Source organism: Tamandua tetradactyla, chromosome 7 (genome assembly GCF_023851605.1).
Source record: "Tamandua tetradactyla isolate mTamTet1 chromosome 7, mTamTet1.pri, whole genome shotgun sequence".
NCBI lineage: Eukaryota > Metazoa > Chordata > Mammalia > Pilosa > Myrmecophagidae > Tamandua > Tamandua tetradactyla.
In genome coordinates, this window is record NC_135333.1 from 175,029,589 (window position 1) to 175,051,246 (window position 21,658).

The window sequence follows — 21,658 nt, forward strand, 5'->3', positions numbered from 1 at the left end:
GGAGAAAATATTTGGAAATCACACACATAGGACACAGGTTTGATATCCTATATACATAAAGAAACCATAAAACTCAACAACAAAAGGGCAAACAACCCAATTATAAAATGGGCTAAAGATATGAACAGGCATTTTTCTGAAGAGCTAATATGGTTGGCCAAAAAGCACATGAAGAGGTGTTCATTATCATTAGCTATAAGGGAAATGCAGATCAAGATTACAATGAGACACCACCTCACACCTATGAGAATGGCTGCTATTAAACAAACAGGAAACTATAATGTTGGAGAGGATGTGGAGAAACTGGGACACTTATGCACTGCTGGTGGGAATGTATAATGGTGCAGCCACTATGGAAGACTGTTTGGCAGTTCCTTAGGAAACTGAATATCGAGTTGCCCTATGACCTAGCAATAGCACTACTTAGCATACACCCAGAAGAGCTGAAAGCAACAACACAAACAGATATTTGCATATCAATATTCATAGCAGCATTATTCACAATCGCCAAATGATGGAAACAATCCCGATGTCCATCAACAAACGAGTGGATCAACAAAATGTAGTATATACATAGGATGGAATATTATGCAGCAGTAAGATGAAATGACATCTTGAAGCACATGACAAGATGGACGAGCCTTGAGGACATAATACTGAGTGAAATTAGCCAGACACAAAAGGACAGATACTGTATGAGTCCACTTTTATGACCATTAAAGGTAAAATCGGAGGTTTATAATACAGAGTATAGGGGACTTAGAGATACATAGAAACTAGAGATGGGTGAACAGTTAGCTAATGAGGTTGAACTCCAATGTAAGGGAATAGATAGAAGTGAAGGTGGTTCAATAATGGGTCTATACATAATATGACCATATTGAAGGTGAACATGATTGAAAGGGGTTGTATAGACCTACGTGTCCCACTGACTCACACTAGAAATATAAATAAATTCTTCCAGGAACTACTTCAAAGCTAAAAAAAAATCGGTGAGTGAAAGTTTAATAAGGGATAGTATGTTTATATAATGTCAGAGTATCTCCCTACAAATACTTGTTAATGGCAAAGAGAAGGCAGTAATTTTACAGTGCAGAAACTTAGCAGATGCCACCTTAACTAAATTTTAAAGTTATCAACAATAATAAACAAATCTACATCATGCGCCTCCTAAGAGGCACTGAAGAGACCCAACATCACTTCTGTGGCATTGTTGCCAGAAATGCGTAATCTGAAACTTATCACAAAGAAACAGCAGCTAAAGCCAAATTGCAGAACATTTTACAAAATAACTGCCCTATCCTCTTCAAAAGTGTCAATGTCAGGAAAGACAAAAAAAAAAAAAAAAAAAAAAAAAAGACAGAGGAATTGTCCTAGATAGGAAGACTAAAGAGTAACAACCCTGAAGTGCAGTGCATATTCATCTTGGACCCTGCGTGGGGGAAAAGTAGTTATAAAGAATGCTATGCACATGACTGAAGTTTGAATTTGGACAGTAGCTTAAATAATAGTGTTGTATTCACATTAAATTTTCTGATTTTGGTAATTATACTGTGGTTATGTGAGAGAATAGCCTTGTTTTTAGGAATACTGTTTTAGGAAGTATCTAAACAGGTAAACAGGCATGCAGTCTACAATTGACTTTCAAATTGTTCAAAGATTGTGTTTATATGACAGAGAGACAGAGAGACAATTGTTCAAAGATTGTGTTTGTATGACAGAGAGACAGAGAGACAATTGTTCAAAGATTGTGTTTGTATGACAGAGAGACAGAGAGACAATATGATAAACCAAAAAGTAAATGGGGTAAAATGCATCAATTTGTGAAAGGTATTCAAGAGGTACATTATTGTTGCAATTTTTCTGTAAATTTGAAGTTGTATCACAATTAAAAGTTACAAAATGCAAAGTGGGGGAACAAGGGCACAGCAGTGTCTCTGGCAGGGCCCGTCAGTGCAGAGGGAGAAGCCAGTGACGTATTCCTTCTTTCACCACCCGTCTTCCGACAGTTTCGGTATCCCTGGGTAAATAAATCATTTATAGCAGCTGTGCAGGCGGTCTGTTCTGGCAGCTTCACAGGGGAAAATGGCTATGGTGACCACATGGAAAATATTTTTCAAAATAATTGAGAACTCTCTGTCTTGGATAGCAATTTGAGGGCACTGGTAACAGTTTGTAATCAGAAAGTCTAAGCTTGCAAAAACATCCCTAATATGAGATAGATAAGAGGTAGTGTAGGATGAAAAGAGAACAGTACAGACTGGACACAATATTCCAATGTAGAGAAAGTTTCCTTCCCACCCTCTGCCCTGATTTAACTCATTGTATATGTAGCTGCTCTTCTGATTGATTACTCTTAATGCTTTCCCCATCTATAGTCCTATCATTATATAAAACAGTATCATCGTAATATGTGGTTGTTGGTTTAATTGTGTAGATATCTTCTAAATACTTCCAAGGAGATTCCGGCCAGCTAGCCTTAGGCACCTTTCTTTTTGCTTGTGCAACACAGGAGACTCAACCAGGAAACTAGTTAAAAGTGAATGAAAACAACAATGGACTAAAGTAGAAAAAATATATAATAGGATATGGCTCCCCCAATGCCATTTTCACCATTTAGTAAAATACTACGCTATTCGCCTGCCATGGGGGAGACCCAGGTTTGATTCCCAGCCCATGCAAAAACAAAAAACAAAAAACTATGCTGTCTTTTTTGATCCATTGATATTCAGCAGAACTCAGCACAGCTCTTATCTGCACCATGCCACAGGTCGAACTTTGAGGAAGAAATGGTACCTTGTGCTATATATGAAATCTAACACTTTTACAACTTAGTAATTTTAAAATTTCAGCAAATGAGGTAGAGAATCAAGGTAACTCCAATTTAAGGAGGCTATTCTTCAGGGTACTAGTTTACTACAAATAAAATCCTGACTCCACAGCCCTCCCAGCCCCCAAGCCAAAATTTATGTGGCTAGAAAATAAAGCATTTCTTTGAAACAAATATTTTATTTTACCCATAGGATTAAAATAGATTAATTAAGAATCTAGCTAAAATAAATTATTTGAAGTATTTTTACACCACACTTTTCAGTGTTTAGTAGACATATCTCTAGAGATAAAATAGTTTTGATTTGCAAACTTGGGTAATAAAATTAAGTAGATAATTGTTCCCAAGGGAAGCAGGTAATAGCAGTTTTCTGAAAACTTACCAGCATAATAATCAATTTGGTTAGTATGCTCAAGATACAAGTGAACCTGAAAGAAAAAAGTCAACTTTTAGAAAAATCTCATTATAAATCCAAATATTATTGAATGCAGAACAGGTGGTGAGGGCCTGTCCTCTCCTTTTGACCCTCTCCCGCCACAGCAGCTGTGCCTTCAGGTGGGACGGCCACCCCCACCCCAGCTACACAGCTGGGCCATGATGGGTCAAACCAATTAGGGTAATTCCATTCCCCTTATCACAGATGGTTCAAGGGTGGGCCCAAGACTCAACTTGTTTAATTTTAAAGTTTAACTTCTGGATGGTGTGCTAGTTTGAAACTGTTATGCGCCCCAGAAAAGCCACATTCTTTCCCTTATCCAGTCTTCTGAGAGCAGACCTGTTGTTGGGTGAGACCTTTTTAAGTTGTTTCCTTGGAGATGTGACCACCCAATTGTGGGTGGGACCTTTTGATCAGGTGGTTTCCATGGAGATGTGTCTCGGCCCATTCGAGGTGGGTCATAATCTGCTTCTTGGAGTCCTTTACGAGGAACCATTTTGGAAAAACCTTCAGAGCTGACACAGACAGAGATATACGGAGATGCAGAAGGAAAAAACCCTGGGGAAACTGAAACCAGAAGCCAAAGGACCAGCAGACACCAGCCAGGGGCTTTCCCAGCTGACAGAGGGGTTCCAGGCCCATCATTGGCCTTTCTTGAGTTAAGGTATCTTTCTCTGGATGCCATAGTTTGGACTAAATTTATATGGCCTTAAAACTGTAAACTTGTAACTTAATAAATCCCTTTTATAAAAGCCAACCCATTTCTGGTATATTGCATTCTGGCAGCATTAGCAAACTAACGGTATATTGCATTCTGGCAGCATTAGCAAACTAAAACATATGGCAATCTTATTTCTCTTATTTCTAATTCCTTGAGAAAATAAATTTCATTATGGTACCCAATCAGCTGTCAGCTGCTGCTTCAGTTCTCTTGATTAAAGTTTGCCCACAACAACTATACAGTGCTATGCAAATCAACCAGCATATTTACTTTTATATGCTTCTTAAGTATCTAAAAATTTACAAAAAAGAGAGCATATCCTCTTTTTTCACAAATATCATTTGTTCATTGAATAAGGCACTACTTATTCTGTAGAATTCCCCACATCGTAGATTTGGCTAGTAGCTTTCCTGAGTGGTTACAGTTGTCCCTCTATTCTCCATTCCCCGTAAACCAGCACTTATAAGTAGGTGCTCAAGCAGAGGAAGGCTTACCTGTTGTCGTTGTTGTTGGTGTTATTTTGGCAAGAAAGCCTGTTAGGTGGCACCATGTACTGCCCTCAAATCTTCTGGGTATATATCAAGTATTAGTATTGCTGTGTCATAGGGCAACTCAATATTTTGTTTTCTTGGGAATCACCAAACTGTCTTTCACAGAAACTGAACCATTTTATATTCCCACCAGCAGTGAATAAGTGTTCCTATTTCTCCACATCCTCTCCAACATTTGTAGTTTCTGTTTGTTTAACAGCAGCCATTCTTATAGGTGTGATTTCATATACCATTGTCATCTTGATTTGCATCTTGATTTCCTTATAGCTAATGAAAATGAGCATCTTTTTATGTGCTTTGGTTTTTAGTGTTTGCTCTTCAGAAAACTGTCCATTCATATTCTTTGCCTATTTTATAATTGGGTTTTTGGTTCTTTTGTTGTTGAGCTATATAATTTCTTTATACAGCTTTATACAGGATAGCAAACTTACATTCATTACGTGGTTTCCAAATATTTTCTCACATTGAGTTGGCAGCCTCTTCACCTTTTTAACAAAGTCCTTTGAGACACAGAAGCTATTGATCATAAGGAGTTCCTATTTATCTCTTTTTTCTTTCATTGCTTGTGCTTTGGGTGTTAAGTTTAAGAAGCTACCTCCTATTACTAGATCTTGAGGATGTTTCCCTACATTTTTTTTCTAGATGTTTTATGGTACCAGCTCTTACATTTAGGTCTTTAATCCACTTGGAATAAATTTCTGTATAGGGTGTAAGGTAGGGGTGCTCTTTCATTCTTTTGATATCCAGTTCTCCCATGCCCATTTATTGAGAAGACTATTCTGTTCCCATTCGGTGGATTTGGGAGCTTTATCAAAGATCAACTGACCATACATTTGGTGATCTATCTCCATACTCTCAATTCTATTCCATTGGTCAATTCTTCTATCTTTGTGCCAGTACCATGATGTTTTGACCACTATGGCTTTGTAGTCAGTTTTAAGTCATGAAATGTTAATCCTCCCCCTTCACTTTTCTATTTAGGATATCCTTAGCCATTTGGGGTCTCTTTCCATTCCAAATAAATTTGATAACTAACTTTTCAAAGTCATCAAAGTAGGTTGTTGGACTTTTGATTGGCAGCGCACTGACTCTGTAGATCACTTTGGGTAGAATTGATGTCTTAATGACATTCAACGTCCCTATTCATGGGCATGGATCATCCTTCCTTCTATTTAGGTCATTTTTTATTTGTTTTAGTAATGTTTTGTAGTTTTCTGTGTACAAGTTCTTGATATCCCTGGTTAGGCTTTTTCCTAGATATCTGATTCTTTTGGTCGCTATTTTGAATGGAATTTTTTCCTTAATAGTCTCCTCAGATAGGTCATTACTTGTGTATAGAAACATTACTGATTTTTGAACATTAATCTTGTGTCCTGCCACTTTGCTGATCTTGTTTATTAGCTCAAGTAACTTTATTATAAATTTCTCAGGGTTTTCCAAATATAAGGTCATGTCAAGTGCAAATAATGAAATTTTTACTTCTTCCTTTCCTATTTGGATGCCTTTTATATCTTTCTCCTGTCTAATTGCTCCAGCTAGGACTTCCAGTACAATGTTAAATAATAGTGGCGATAATGGGCATCCTTGTCTCATTCCCGATCTAAGGCATTATGCTTTTCATTTCTCACCATCAAGTATGATGCTGGCTGTGGGTTTTTCTTATATGTCCTTTATGATATTGAGAAAGTTTCCTTCAATTCCTAAACTTTGAAGTGTTTTTATCAGGAAAGGATGCTGAATTTTGTCAAATGTCTTTTCAGCATCAATCGATATGACCATGTGATTTTTCCCTTTTGATTTGTTAATGTGCTGTATTACATTGATTGATTTCCTCGTGTTGAACCACCCTTGCATTCCTGGAATAAACTCCACTTGGTCCTGGGCTTTTCTTTGTGAGATTTTTGATGACTGATTGAATCTCTTTCCTTGTAAATGGTTTGTTGAGATCTTCTATTTCTTCTAAAGTCAGTTTAGCTTGTTTGTGTGTTTCTAGGAATTTGTCCATTTCATCTAAGTTGTCTAGTTTGTTGGTACATAGTTGTTCATGGTATTCTCTTATGATTATTTTTTATTTCTTCAGGATCTATAATAATGATCCCCCTCTAATTTCTGATGTTGTTTATTTGTGTCCTCTCTCTGTTGTTCTTTGTCAGTCTAGCTAGGGGTCCATCAATTTTACTGATTTTCTCAAAAACCAACTTTTGGTTTTGTTGATTCTATTTTTTGTTGTTGTTGTTCTCCGATTTATTTCTGCTTTAATCTTTGTTATTTCTTTTCTTTTATTTGCTTTGGGGTTAGTTTGTGGTTCTTTCTATCATTTCTCTAGGTGAGCAATGAAGTCCTTGATTTTTGCTCACTCTTGGTTTTTAATATAAGCATATGGGGCAATAAATTTCCATCTCTGCACTGCCTTTGCCACAACTCACAAATTTTTATATGTTGTAGTCTCATTTTCAATTATCTCCAGATATTTACCAATTTCTCTAGCAATTTCTTCTTTAACTCACTGATTATTTAACAGAATGTTGTTTCCTCTCCACATATTTGTGAAAGCTCTGGTTCTTAAGTTATTAGTAATTGCCAACTTCATTCTGTTGTGGTAAGACAAAGCCCTTTAGATAATTTCAATCTTATTAAATTTATAGACTCAATTTGTGTCCCAGCATATGATCTATCCTGGAGAACATCCCGTGAGCACTAGAGAAGAATGAATATCCTGGTGTTTGGGGGTGTAATGATCTATAAATGCCTATTAGGTCTAATTCATTTATCCCACTGTTTAGGTTCTCTATTTCCTTGTTGATCCTGTCTGTTCGTTCTGTCTGTAGAGGAGAGTGGTGTATTGAAGCTCCCACTATTACTGTTGAAACAGCTATAGCTCCCTTCAGTTTTTCCAATGTTTGCTTCATGTCCATTGGAGCTCCCTGATTGGCACCATAAATTATGATTTTATTTCCTCTTGGTGAATTGTCCTTTTTATTATTGTATAGTGTCCTTTGTCTTTTATGACTTCTTTATATTTAAAGTCTATTTTATCTCATATTAGTACAGCTTCTTTCTTTTGGTTACATCTTGCAAGTAGGTATTTTTCCATCCTTTCATTTTCAGTCTATTTGCATCCTTAGGTCTAAGATGTGTCTTGCCTCTTTGATTTATGTATTTCTATCTTTTATGAGGATTGGGAAGTTTTCCCCAGTTATATCTTCAACTAATCTTCCCAGCCCTTTGCTCTTCTCTTCTCCTTCTGGGACACCAATGATTCTGATATTTGTGCCCCACTTATTGTCTATCATTTCCCTAAGATCCAGTTGCATTTTTTCCATCTTTCTTGCCATTTGTTCTTTTGTGTGCTCTAGTTCAATTGTTCTTTCTTCTGGTTCATTTATTCTTCCTTCTGCTTCTTCAAGGAAGTCTGCAATTGTGTGTCTTTAGTATATTTCTAACTTGGTTTACCCTATGTTTCATCTGTGTGAGATCTGTCATTTTTCTATTTAATCTTTCAATTTTTCTTTATGTTCTTCTAGTGTCTTCCTGATATCCTTTATTTCTTTATAAATATCTTTGCATTGTTGTTCCATATTTTGTGTTCCCTCCAGTGTTTTAATTTGGTCATTTGGCTGAGCCATTTCTGCTTAGGTTTTCATGTGCTTTGTGATTTTCTGTTGTGTTCAGGGCATTTGATTATCTTAAGATAATTTTCTCAGTTGGTTTCTTTCATTCAACTAAAGTTTTATATTTATTTGATTTTGCATTGAAGGTTTCCTTTCGCATTTGGTTTGTCAGTAATTCCCCACCAAACCAAGGCCGGGACCTCATATATGGGGTACAGTTGTACTGGAGGTCTATTATGTAAGATGACTTCAAAATTAAAACTAAGAAACAAAAGACATTCAGAAAAGTCTAACAATGTCCTTACCTGTTCTTCCTTTTCATTCTAGGTAAATGTTTTATTGGTTTTTGGCAAATCCCTCTATTGTTCCTTTTTGAAAATATAAGCATATGCACATGTATAAATGTGTGTTTGCATATATACACATATGTATATATGTTCCCCTCACTTTATTACACAGTTTTTAACACACTATAAAACTGTTTTACAATTTCACTTACCAGTATATCCTGGAAGTTCCATAGAAGTAGATAGAAATCTTCCTCATTCCTTTTTATTCTTGCATAATTCTCCAATATGTGTTTATTCAACCAGACACCTATTGATGGGCATCTAGATTATTTTAGTTTTTTACAATTACACATAGTGTCCCAGTACATGTTAATTTGTTTTTTTCCCAGGAACACTGCTAGGAATTGCTGGGTGAAAAGATAATGGGTAAGTAATTTTGCTGGATGACGCCAGTCCTCTTCCACTGAGAACTGCATTTTGCAATCCCAACGTTAATGCGGAGCAGTGCCTGTTCCGGGATTTTGCCAATGGAGTACACTGAGATTTTTTTTTTTATTGCCAATCTGATAGATGAGAAATTGTATCTCAATGTCATTTTCTTGTGCACGCTTTTTTATTATTTTATTTTATTTTTTGAGGAGGAGGATAAAAAGATTTATTTATACCAATGGGAGGGCAAAGGAGATTTCTTTCCCGAATCTGCCTCCCTACAGTGATTTTTCAATGGTTTTTTTTTTACGCATGGGTGGGCAGGCACTGGGAATCCAACCCGGGTCTCCGGCATGGCAGACAAAACTTCTGCCTCTACATCACGGTCCCACCGCCCTTCAACTGGTTTTTATACCCATCAGAGACAAAGAGAAGTCATCATCTCAATCAACAGGTAACAGAGGTCTGGAGAACTTCGGAAGTTTTTGTTTTGTTTTTTTAATCTCAGTTATTTCCTACTTCTTTTAGGGTTTACATCCTTTGTAAACCTGAGATAGGTGCTTCCAAGCCGGGGTAAGAGATGAAAGTTTATTCACATCCCTGTGCAGACTTCACATTTATTTATCGCTCCGTTGTGAGACTAAGAGCTCTTATTCACTGCTTGCTTCCAATTTTAAAGTTACATTTAGAGGCTATTTTAAAGGTTATGTGTAAAGGCTACTATTACAATTTCCAGCTTGCTTTTAAGATTACTGAACTTCGAAAGTTACTGTTACAACTTCCCCCTTAGAACAATATCTATTTCCAACCTTGGGAATCACCTGTCCTTCTGGCTGGTTCCGGCTGAACTGGGGTGACACAGGGGGGCTGTCTGGTGAGCTCTCTGGCTCCTAACTTGCAGGTATCGTCGATTTCCTTCAGGGGAGAAGGGGTTGCTCTTGGCAGGAACTCTGGAAGATGAAAAGGTCTCCCCCATGTTTGAGTTATAATTTGCGTACATGGAAACAGAAGGCATCTAGTGGAGCCAGAGCAGATGGAATGAACAGGAGGAGGCCGGGCACGCTTTGTGGGGTCGATGACCATGACCCTGCTCCTGAAGGAAGCCAACTGAACGCATCAGAGGAGTTTAAATGATCGCACAAGGGCCCCTTTGTGAGGGTAGCCGGCGCCGTTCTGTGAAAGCCATCTCTGCGCTTCTGGAGTTGCGCTGTGACAGCTGTTATTTGATGCGTTCACTTTGGGAATTACGTTTTTAACTCCTGCAGATGGGATCCATGCTCTACGGCCCGCAGGTTCACCAGGTTCACCGTGCCCGCCAGGGGGACTGGATCTTCCAGGTGTCCGGCTGCAGACAGCCCCAGCCCAGTCACTGGCTCACCACGGGGACGTCGCCCTGCAGCCCCGGAGAGCGCCGGGGGAAGGCGCGCGTGACGAGGGCTTTGCCTGGTCCCCACCGGGCGGAGCCTTCCGCTCGGCCGCCGTCGCGCGCACGCGGAACCTTCTTCCGCGCAGCCTCCGTCTCCTGCCGCAGCTCCCGGGGCTTGGGGGGCGCGCGGTCCCTGCAGGGGAGGCCGCTGCCCGGGCGACCGCCGAAGGCGCAGGAAGGTCCCGGGCCGGACACCCTCGAGGCCTGTCGGGAGGGTCCGCGGTCGGCGCAGCGCTGGCCCGGGGCCTCCCCCGCCTGCCCGACGAGGAGCGACCCGCGGCCGGCCCGCCGCGGCTTGGCCGCCCTGGGGTGCGGGTCCCACCGGGTCCCAACGCCCACCGTGCGGAGGGGGAAGAGCCGCCTCGGGCTCCCGCGTGGGCGGACTCGGCGGTGCGCTGGGGGTGGGGCGCCGGGGGCGCCGGACGCGCTGCGGGGTCTGCGCAGGGTCCCTTCCCGATGCGCGTTTGTTTTATATAAACTTTATAATCAGGTTTCTCACTCAAAGGGAAAAAAAATGCCTGATATTTTTATCAGGATTGTGAAAAATTCCTAAAGTACTTTGGGAGATTAACATTTTGGCACACTTTTGTTGCTGAATCTTTCCATCCAAGCTATCCATTTATTCAAATCTATTGTTTTGTCTTTCAGGAATGTTTTATGGTTTTCTTCACATATAACTTACACATTTTGTTAAGTTTATAACTAGACACTCTATTTTATTCCTATTATAAATGGGTTTTCTCTTTGTTAGAATTCCCCAGGACCCTCAGCCTCCCCCTCTAGCCAGTAACACAGGCCGCACTTCTGCCGGAACCCTTCGACCTGGCGCGCGCCCTCGGGCTCCTGCGTCTGTGACCAGCCCCTCACTCAGAGCCCCCCGGGCTCGGGCAGTTACCGCCCCACCCCTGCCCCCGCCCCATGAAGCGCTGCGAGCTCCCCAGCTACCGCAGCGCTCTTCCTCCCGCGGCCCCGCAGATACAAAGGGCCTCTAACTGCCCCCTCCCCCGGGGGCGGAGTCGGCACCCCTCCAGGCTGCGTCCCAATAAAGTCCGTTCCGAGACTTGGACTCTCTAACTGGGTGGCATGTGTATATATGAAAACCATCACTTTCTGTACACACACTTTATTTCCTGCCACTTTACTAAATTCTGTTTGAGGGAGTTTTTCTGTTCCTTTTTTATTTCTAGACTTACCATCATAACATCTGCATACAGAAATAGTTTTACCTCTTCCTTTCCAATTCTTATGTGTTCAATTGTTCTTTATCTAATTTTCTTGGCTAATGCCTCTGTTCTAGTTGGCTAGCTGCCAGAATGCATTATAGCAGAAATGGAACAGCTTTTATGAAAGGGAATATATTACGTTGCTAGTTTACATGTTCTAAGCCTGTGGAAATATCCAAATTAAAGCAAGTCTATAGAAACGTCCAATCTAAGGCATCCAGATAAAGATAGCTCAGCTCAAGGCCGATGACCATGGTGGGAGTTTCTCTCTTAACCTGAAAGGCACAGGGTGCCCATGGCGCTGTCTGCTTCCTTTCCCTCCAGGCCTCTTTCATGAAACTCCCCTGGGGGCGTTTTCCTTCTTCATCTCCAAAGGTCTCTGACAGAGTGGGCTCTCGGCTTCATCATGACTCTGTGCTCTGTTGTTTTCCTGTCATGGCACTAATCAAGACGCATGAAAAATGGGTGGAGACACGTCTCCATCTAATCAAGTTTAATGCCCACAACTGATTGAGTCACATCTCCAGGAGACAACCTAATTAAGTTTTCAACCTACAGTACTGAATAGGGATCTGAAGAAACCATTGCTCCCACAAGATGGATTAGGGTTAGAACATGGCTTTTCTAGGACACATAAATCCTTTCAAACCAGCACACATGGAAAGGCACAGAGTGATCTCTGCTGGCCTTCTCTCCTGGCTTCTGGATTCTCTCCAACGACCTTCCCAGGGATGATTCCTGTATCTCCAAACATCTGGGCTGAGCTGCAAGTGCTGAGATGAGGTATGCTGAGCTGCTGAGCTCTCTTTTGACCTCTCTCTCTCTCTTTTTTTTAAATATAACAACTAACAAACAAAAACATTCTTAACATATGATCATTCCATTCTACATATATAATCAGTAATTCACAATATCATCACATAGTTACATATTCATCATCATGATCATTTCTTAGAACATTTGCATCAATTCAGAAAAATAAAAAGACAACAGAAAAAAACTCATGCATACCATACCCCTTGCCCCTCCCTTTCATGGATCACTAGCATTTCAATCTACTCTATTTTAACATTGGTTACCCCTATTACTTATTTTTATTCCATTATTTCACTCATCTGTTGATAAAGTAGATAAAAGGAGCATCAGATGCAAGATTTTCACAATCACACACATTGCGAAAGCTGTATCATTATATAATCATCTTCAAGAAACATGGCTACTGGAACACAGCTCTACATTTTCAGGCAGTTCCCTCCAGCCTCTCCATTACATCTTGACTAACAAGGTGATATCTACTTAATGGTTAGAATAACCTCCAGGAAAACCTCTCAACTCTGTTTGGAATCTCTCAGCCATTGACACTTTATTTTGTCTCAATTCACTCTTTCCCCTTTTGGTTGAGGTTTTCTCAATCCCTTGATGCTAAGTCTCAGCTCATTCTAGGATTTCTGTCCCACATTGCCAGAAAGGTCCACACCCCTGGGAGTCATGTCCCACGTAGACAGGGGGAGGGTGGTGAGTTTGCTTCTTGTATTGGTTGAAGAGAGAGGCCACATCTGAGCAACAAAAGAGGTTCTCTTGGGGGTGACACTTAGGTCTAATTTTAAGTAGACTTGACCTATCCTTTGTGGGGTTAAGTTTCGTATGAACAACTCCCAAGATCGGGGGCTCAGCCTGTACTTTGATTGTCCCCACTGCCTGTGAGAGTATCAAGAATTCTCCACTTGGGGAAGCTGAATTTTCCCTCTTTCTCAACTTTCCCCCAAGGGGACTTTGCAAATACTTTTTGACTCACTGTTCAAATCACTCTGGGATTTATTGGGGCATTACTCTAGACAAACCTACAAAATCTTATGCCCTACCCAAGTTTCCATGTACTTATAGTGTTCAATTAAGCTGTCCACATAAGTTATATTAGGAACTGTACTAGTCAGATTATAAATTTTGTACCAAATAAACTTTTTTGCTTTAGTCTCACACATAAGTAAAAAATTTTAAACATTAATTATCAATCATTCCTTTGTTCTTCCTCATGCAAAAACATTTTTAAATTTGTACATTTAGTCACTATCATTATACACTCTAGGCATTCCTAGATTATAGCATCTCAGATTTTATTGTCTATGTTTCTTCCTGATTTCATTTGTGCCCCCAGGCCTCCTCCCTCCATGATTCTCACATTCAGCATCATTCAGTTTTCTAACATAATTGTATTACAGTTAGGTAGTATTATGGTATCCATTTCTGAATTTTTACAATCAGTTCTGTTGCACAATCTGTATCCCTTCAGCTCCAATTACCCAATACTTACCATATTTCTATCTCCTGATGGTCTCTTTTGCCAATGAAATTCTCCAAGTTCATTCCCTAATGTCAGTTCATAGCAATGAGACCATACAGTATTTGTCCTTTTGTTTCTGGCTAATCTCACTCAGCATAATGTCCTCAAGGTCCATCCATGTTGTTACATACTCCATAACTTTATCCTGTCTTACAGCTGCATAATATTCCATCATATGTATATACCACAGCTTGTTTAGCCACTCGACTGTTGATGGACATTTGGGCTGTTTCCATCTCTTGGCAATTGTAAATTATGCTGCTATAAACATTGGTGTGCAAATGTCCATTTGTGTCCTTGCCCTCATGTCCTCTGAGTAGATACCTAGCAATGGTATTGCCAGGTCATATGGTAATTCTATACTTAGCTTCCTGAGGAACTGCCAAACTGCCTCCCATAGCAGTTGTACCATTTGACATTCCCACCAACAGTGGATAAGTGTGCCTCTTTCGCCACATTCCTCTCCAGCACTTGTTGCTTTCTGTTTTATTGATAATGGCCATTCTGATGGGTGTGAGATGATATCTCATTGTGGTTTTGATTTGCATTTCCCTAATAGCCAGGGAAGTTGAGCATCTTTTCATGTGCCTTTTGGCCATTTGTATTTCCTCTTCTGAGAAGTGTCTGTTCAAGTCTTTTGCCCATTTTGTGCTTGGGTTGTCTATCCTTTTGTTGTTGAGTTGAACAATCTCCTTGTATATTCTGGATACTAGACCTTTATCTGATATATCATTTCCAAATACTGTCTCCCGTGGTGTAAGCTGTCTTTTTACTTTATTGATGAAGTTCTTTGAGCACAAAAGTTTTTAATTTTGAGGAGCTCCCATTTATTTATTTATTTATTCAATGCTTGTGCTTTGGGTGTGAGGTCTAGGAAACCGCCTCCTATTATAAGATTTATAAGATATTTCCCTACATTTTCTTCTAAAAGTTTTATAATCTTAGATCTAATGTTTAGGTCTTTGATCCATTTTGAGTTAATTTTTGTATAGGGTGTGAGATATGGGTCCTCTTTCATTCTTTTCCATGTGGATATCCAGTTCTCTAGGCACCATTTATTGAAGAGACTGTTGTGTCCCAGGTGAGCTGGCTTGAATGCCTTATAAAAGATCAATTGTCCATAGATGAGAGGGTCTATATCTGAGCACTCTATTCGATTCCATTGGTCAGTATATCTATCTTTATGCCAATACCATGCTGTTTTGACCACTGTAGCTTCATAATATGCCTTAAGGTCAGGTAGCATGAGACCTCTGACTTCATTTTTCTCTCTCAGGATACTTTTAGCTATTTGGGGCAACTTGCCCTTCCAGATAAATTTGGTTATTGGTTTTTCTATTTCTGAAAAGTAAGTTTTTGGGATTTTAATTGGTATTGCATTGAATCTGTAAATCACTTTAGGTAGAATTGACATCTTAACTATATTTAGTCTTCCAATTCATGAACATGGTATGCCCTTCCATTATTTAGGTCTTCTGTGATTTCTTTGAACAATTTCTTGTAGTTTTCTTTGTATAGGTCTTTTGTCTCTTTACTTAAACTTATTCCTAAATATTTTATTCTTTTGGTTGCTATTGTAAATGGAATTATTTTCTTGATTTCCCCCTCAGATTGTTCATTACTAGTGTATAGAAACACTACAGATTTTTGAGTGTTGATCTTTTAACCTGCCACTTTGCTGTACCCATTTATTAGCTCCAGTAGTTTTGCTGTGGATTTTTCAGGGTTTTTGACATATAGTATTATATCGTCTGCAAACAGTGAGTTTTACTTCTTCCTTTCCAATTTTGATGACTTGTATTTCTTTTTCTTGTCTAATTGCTTTGGCTAGAACTTCCAACACAATGTTGAATAACAGTGGTGATAGTGGATATCCTTGTCTTGTTCCTGATATTTGGGAGAAAGTTTTCAGTTTTTCCCCATTAAGGATGATGGTAGCTGTGAGTTTTTCATATATTCCCTTTATCATTTTGAGGAAGTTCCCTTCTATTACTATCCTTTGAAGTGTTTTCAACAGGAAAGGATGTTGAATTTTGCCAAATGCCTTCTCTGCATCAATCGAGATGATCATGTGATTTTTCTGCTTTAATTTGTTGACATGGGATATTACATTAATTGATTTTCTTATGTTGAACCATCCTTGCATACCTGGGATGAATCCTACTTGTTCATGGTGTACAATTCTTTTAATGTGCTGCTGGATCCGATTTGCAAGAATTTTGTTGAGGATTTTTGCATCTATATTCATTAGAGAGATTGGTCTGTAGTTTTCTTTTTTTGTAATATCTTTGTCTGGCTTTGGTATGAGGGTGATGTTGGCTTTGTAGAATGAGTTAGGCAGCTTTCCCTCCTCTTCAATTTTTTTGAAGAGTTTGAGCAGGATTGGTACGAATTCTTTCTTGAATGTTTGGTAGAATTCACATGTGGAGCCATCTGGTCCTGGACTTTTCTTTTTGGGAAGTGTCTTAGTGACTGATTCAATTTCTTTACTTGTGATTGGTTTGTTGAGGTCATCTGTTTCTTCTTGAGTCAATGTTGGTTGTTCATGCCGTTTTGGAAGTTGTCCATTTCATCTACATTGTCTAGTTTATTAGCATAAAGTTGTTCATAGTATCCTCTCATTACTTCCTTTATTTCTGTGGGGTCAGGGGTTATGCCTCCTCTTCCATTTCTGATTTTATTTATTTGCATCCTCTCTCTTCTTCTTTTTGTCAACCTCACCAAGGTTGACAAATCTTACTGATTTTCTCATAGAACCAACTTCTGGTTTTGTTGATTTTCTCAATTGTTTTCATCTTCTTAATTTCATTTATTTATGCTCTAATCTTCATTATTTCTTTACCTTCTGCTTGCTTTGGGGTTAGTTTGCTGTTCTTTCTCTAGTTCTTCCAAGTGGACAGTTAAATCCTTGATTTTTGCTCTTTATTCTTTTTTGATATAGGCATTTAGGGCAATAAGTTTCCCTCTTAGCACTGCCTTTGCTGCATCCCATAAATTTTGATATGTTGTGTTTTCATTTTCATTTGCCTTGAGATATTGACTGATTTCTCTAGTAATTTCTTCCTTGACCCACTGGTTGTTTAAAAGTGTGTTGTTGAGCCCCCACACATGTGTGAATTTTCTGGCACTCTGCCTATTATTGATTTCCAACTTCATTCCTTGATGATCTGAGAGAGTGTTTTGTATGATTTCAATCTTTTCAAAATTATTGAGACTTGCTTTGTGACCCAGCATATGGTCTATCCTTGAGAATAATCCATGAGCACTGCAAAAAAGGTATAACCTGATTTTGTGGGGGTGTAATGTTCTATAAATGTCTGTTAAGTTAGCTCATTTATTGCATTATTCAAATTCTCTGTTTCTTTATTGATCCTTTGTCTACATGTTCTATCCATTGATGAGAGTGGGAATTGAAGTCTTCAGCTATTATGGTAGTCGTGTCTATTTCTTGTTTCAGTGTTTTCAGTGTTTGCCTCATGTATTTTGGAGCATTCTGGCTTGGTGCATAAATATTTATGATTGTTATCTCTTCTTGTTGAATTGTTCCTTTTATTAATCCATAGTGCCCATCTTTGTCTCTTTTAACTGTTTTATATTTGAAGTCTAATTTGTTGGATATTAGTATAGCTACTCCTACTCTTTTCTGATTATATTTGCATGAAATATCTTTTCCCAAACTTTCACTTTCAACCTATGTTTATCCTTGGGTCTAAGATGTGTTTCCTGTAGACAGCATATAGATGGGTCCTGTTTTTTAATCCATTTTCCAGTCTATGTCTTTTGATTGGGAAGTTTAATCCATTAACATTTAGTCTTATTACTGTACGGGTAGTATTTTCTTCTACTATTTTGCCTTTTGGATTTTATATGTCATATCTAATTTTTCTTCTTTTTACCTTTACTGATAGTTTTCATTTCTACACTCTTGTCCACACCTCTCTCCTGTCTTTTCATATCTGCCTCTAGTGATCCCTTTAGTATTTCTTGCAGAGCCGGTCTCTTGGCCACAAATTCTCTTAGTGATTTTTCTCCTGAAAATGTTTTAATTTCTCCCTCATTTCTGAAGGAAAATTTTGTGGATACAGAATTCTTGGTTGGCAGTTTTTCTCTTTTAGTAATTTAAATATGTCATCCCACTGTCTTCTCACCTCCATGATTTCTGCTGAGAAATCTACGCATAGTATTATTGGACCTCCCTTGTATGTGATGAATGGCTTTTCTCTTGCTGCTTTCAAGATTCTCTTTCTCTTTGACATCTGATTAGTGTCTTGGAGTGACCTCTGTCTTTTAAGCCCCCAGCTAATTAAGTTAAACCTCACTGATTGTGGAAGGCACCCCTTAGCCAGAGGCAGATGCCATCAGCCATAGCTGAGTCTCACGTCCTGGTGGTTCAAGTCCACAGCTGCACAACAACAGGCCGAGAGACACCTGGACGTCGCCACCATCTGCTGGTTTTGGTTTTTTCCATCGTATTCCTTCTTAATTTCATTGATTTCTACCATTTTCTTCCTTCTGCTTGCTTTGGGCTTAATTTACTCCTTTTTTCCCAGTTAATATGAAAGCTTAGATAAATTTTCAAGACTTTCTTTTTAAATGTAAACATTTAACGCTGTGTGTATTCCTCTATGCCCTTCTTCAGCTGCATCACACGAATTCTTGATGTTTCCTGTTTTTATTTACTTGGAGTTTTACATATTTTATAATTTTCCCTCTACTTTTTTATTTGACTCATGGGTTATTTGAGGCTTTGTATTTAATTTCCAAGTATTTGAAGACTTTTCCAGAAATCTTTTCCATATTTTAGTTTAGATCTGTTGAGAGCAATGAACAAATTTTGTATGACTTAAATCCTTTTAATTTTTTATGACTTGTTTTTGGCCTTACACATTATCTTTTGATTTTTCTATGTGCAACTGAAACAGCATATGTTCTTCTCAGGTAGGTGTTGTGTCTGTTAGGTTAAGTGTGTTGACTGTTCACATCTTCTTTATCCTTACTCATTTTAAAATGTTTATGTATTCTATCAGCTACTGACAAGAACTCTCCAACAAAATTTCAGATTTGTCTACCTCTCTGTTAATTCTATTACTTTTTGGCTACTGTACTTTAAAGCTCTGTTATTAGATGCATATACAGTAATTATGTTATTATGATGACTGTAACCCTTAATCATTATGAAATGTCCCTCTTTACTGTTTTGAAATCTACTTTGTCTAATAGTTCTATTGCTATTACAGCTTTGTTAGTGTTTGTATGTGTGTTAGTCAGGGTTCTCTAGAGAAGCAGAACCAGCAGGAGAGATCTGTAAATAGGAGATTTATAAAGGTGTCTCATGCAACAGTGGGAACGGAAGAGTCCAAAATCCGTGGGCAGGCTGTGAATGTGGCGGCTCCGATGAAGGGTCTGACCAAACTCCACAGGACAGGCTAGCTGGCTGAAGAAGTAAAAATTCTCTCTTCTCCCTTCAAAGTCTTCAACTGATTGGATTAAATCCATCTGATTGGATTACCTTGTTTGCAGAAGACTGGCCATAATTGATCGCAGATGTAATCAGCCACAGATGCAATCAACTGATAGATGAGTTAATATGCCAGCCTTCTGGTTTACCAACCAGCCACTAAATATCCTTGCAGCAATGGCCAGGCCAGTGCCTGCCCTGGTCAGTGGAGCAGCATCGCAGTATGGGTTCCTCTGTTTCCATCATTTGATTTTTAAATTCTCTGTCTTTATGTTGACAGCATGCAGTCGAATCTTATTTATCCAGTCTGGCAATCTTTGCCTTTTAAATAGACCAATTTACAACTAATGTAATTAGTGATATGGGTATTGCTTAAGTCTGCCATCTTACTGGTTTTCTATTTGTCCCACTTGTTCTCCCACCACTTTTTCTTTTATCCTACTTACTGTTTTACCTTCACTATTGGCTTATTAACTATTCATCTTTTTAATATTTTAAGAGTCACTCCTGAATTTTCTATATAAACCCCTAACATCACCATCTACTTTCAAATCCTGTTAAAACAATTCACATAAAATATAAGATGCTTACAATAGCAGACTCTATTTATCACCTCCCCTCTTCTGTGCCATTTTTGTCATACATTTTATTTCTACACATTATAATCTCCATTATACATTATTTATATTCTTTTAAGCAGTCATCATTGTTTAAAGAGACTGAAAGTGGAAAAAGTATATTTTATATTTACCTGCTTTTTATAATGTCTATTGCTTGGTTAACAACATCACTTGCTACAAGGAAGACTGAATTTTGTCACTGCATCTTCTACTCTATCTTGGCCAGACTGACTATTTGAAATTCAAAATTACTATTATAAACCAACAATGCCCCACTATGGGTTCTGTAAGTGCTGCTCCTGTGGGGTTCACAAGAGACTTGGGACCTTCCAGCTGACTGAGGTGAAAATACTCTCAGTTGGGCAATCGATCAATAAAACAGTTAATTAACAATTAATTATTGGTCAACTTTTCTGTTCAGTCATCAAATTCAGATGAATCATTAACTCTGTGCCTGACTGAAAGGTAGGCACTGAGGACACACAAAAGGAACTGTCCCTTCCCTTCTCTTCTGTCAAGACAATGAAATCCATTTTAAAATGTACTGCTTAATGTTTTCCTCCTCAGTGCTTAGTCCTTTCTCCCTGTGAATTGGTTATAATATAATGTTAAACTATTGTGACGAAAACCAGCAACCAGTGCCTACCCTTCACTGCTCTGCCCCCTGCCCCCTGGACAGCAGCCTGAGCACATGCCATGGTCCCGGCTTTCCAGGGTGTGCTGGTTTCAAAGGAAGTATGCCCCCTAAGAAAAGCCATGTTTTGATATAAATACCATTCCTTAAAGGTAGAATAATCTCTATTCAATGCTGTATGTTTGAAACTGTAATCAGAACTGTGAATGATGCGATTTAGTTAAGAGTTGTTGTTAAACTGGATTAAGGGATGACATGTCTTAATGACAAGACCCATTTGGGTGGGTCTTGATTGGTTTATTGGAGTCCTATAAAAAAGGAAATATTTTAGAGAATGAGAGATTCAGAGAGAGCAACACTACAAAGCAGAGAGTCCACCAGCCAGCGACCTTTGGAGATGAAGAAGGAAGACACCTCCCAGGGAGCTTCATGAAATAGGAAGCCAGGAGAGAAAGCTAGCAGATGACACCGTGTTCGCCATATGCCCTTCCAGCTGAGAGAGAAGCCCTGACTGTGTTCGCCATGTGCCTTCTCAGATGAGAGAGAAACCCTGACTTCATCGGCCTTCTTGAACCAAGGTATCTTTCCCTAGATGCCTTTGATTGGACATTTCTTTAGACTTGTTTTAATTGGGACATTTTCTTGGCCTTAGAACTGTAAACTAGCAACTCATTAATTCCCCTTTTTAAAAGCCATTCCGTTTCTGGTATATTGCATTCCAGCAGCTAGCAAACTAGAACACAGGGCATGCTGCTGAGGCTCAGAGCTGGTACACAAGCAGTCTGGGGGGACTGACCACCTGCAGACGCACGGCCAACACACGAGGGTCTGGGGGAACTGACCACCTGCGGACGCAGAGCTAACAGACGAGGGTCTGGGGGGACTGACCACCTGGGGATGCATGGTTAACACACGAGGGTCTGGGGGACTGACCACCTGCAAACGCACGGCCAACACACGAGGGTCTGGGGGACTGACCACCTGCAAACGCACGGCTCACACACGAGGGTCTGGGGGGACTGACCACCTGGGGACTCATGGCTAACACACGAGGGTCTGGGGGGACTGACCACCTGCAAACGCACGGC

General features: G+C 39.3%; 1 long non-coding RNA gene across 1 annotated transcript; it reads right to left on the reverse strand.

Moving 5' to 3' along the window:
* Window positions 1-2,418: 2,418 nt before the first annotated feature.
* LOC143690328 (uncharacterized) lies at window positions 2,419-9,955 on the reverse strand. The gene is made up of 3 exons (XR_013179137.1): window positions 9,678-9,955; window positions 3,213-3,258; window positions 2,419-2,529 (listed from the first exon to the last, which is right to left on the reverse strand). It is a non-coding gene; the product is annotated as an uncharacterized LOC143690328 (long non-coding RNA).
* Between the last annotated feature and the right edge of the window lie 11,703 nt (window positions 9,956-21,658).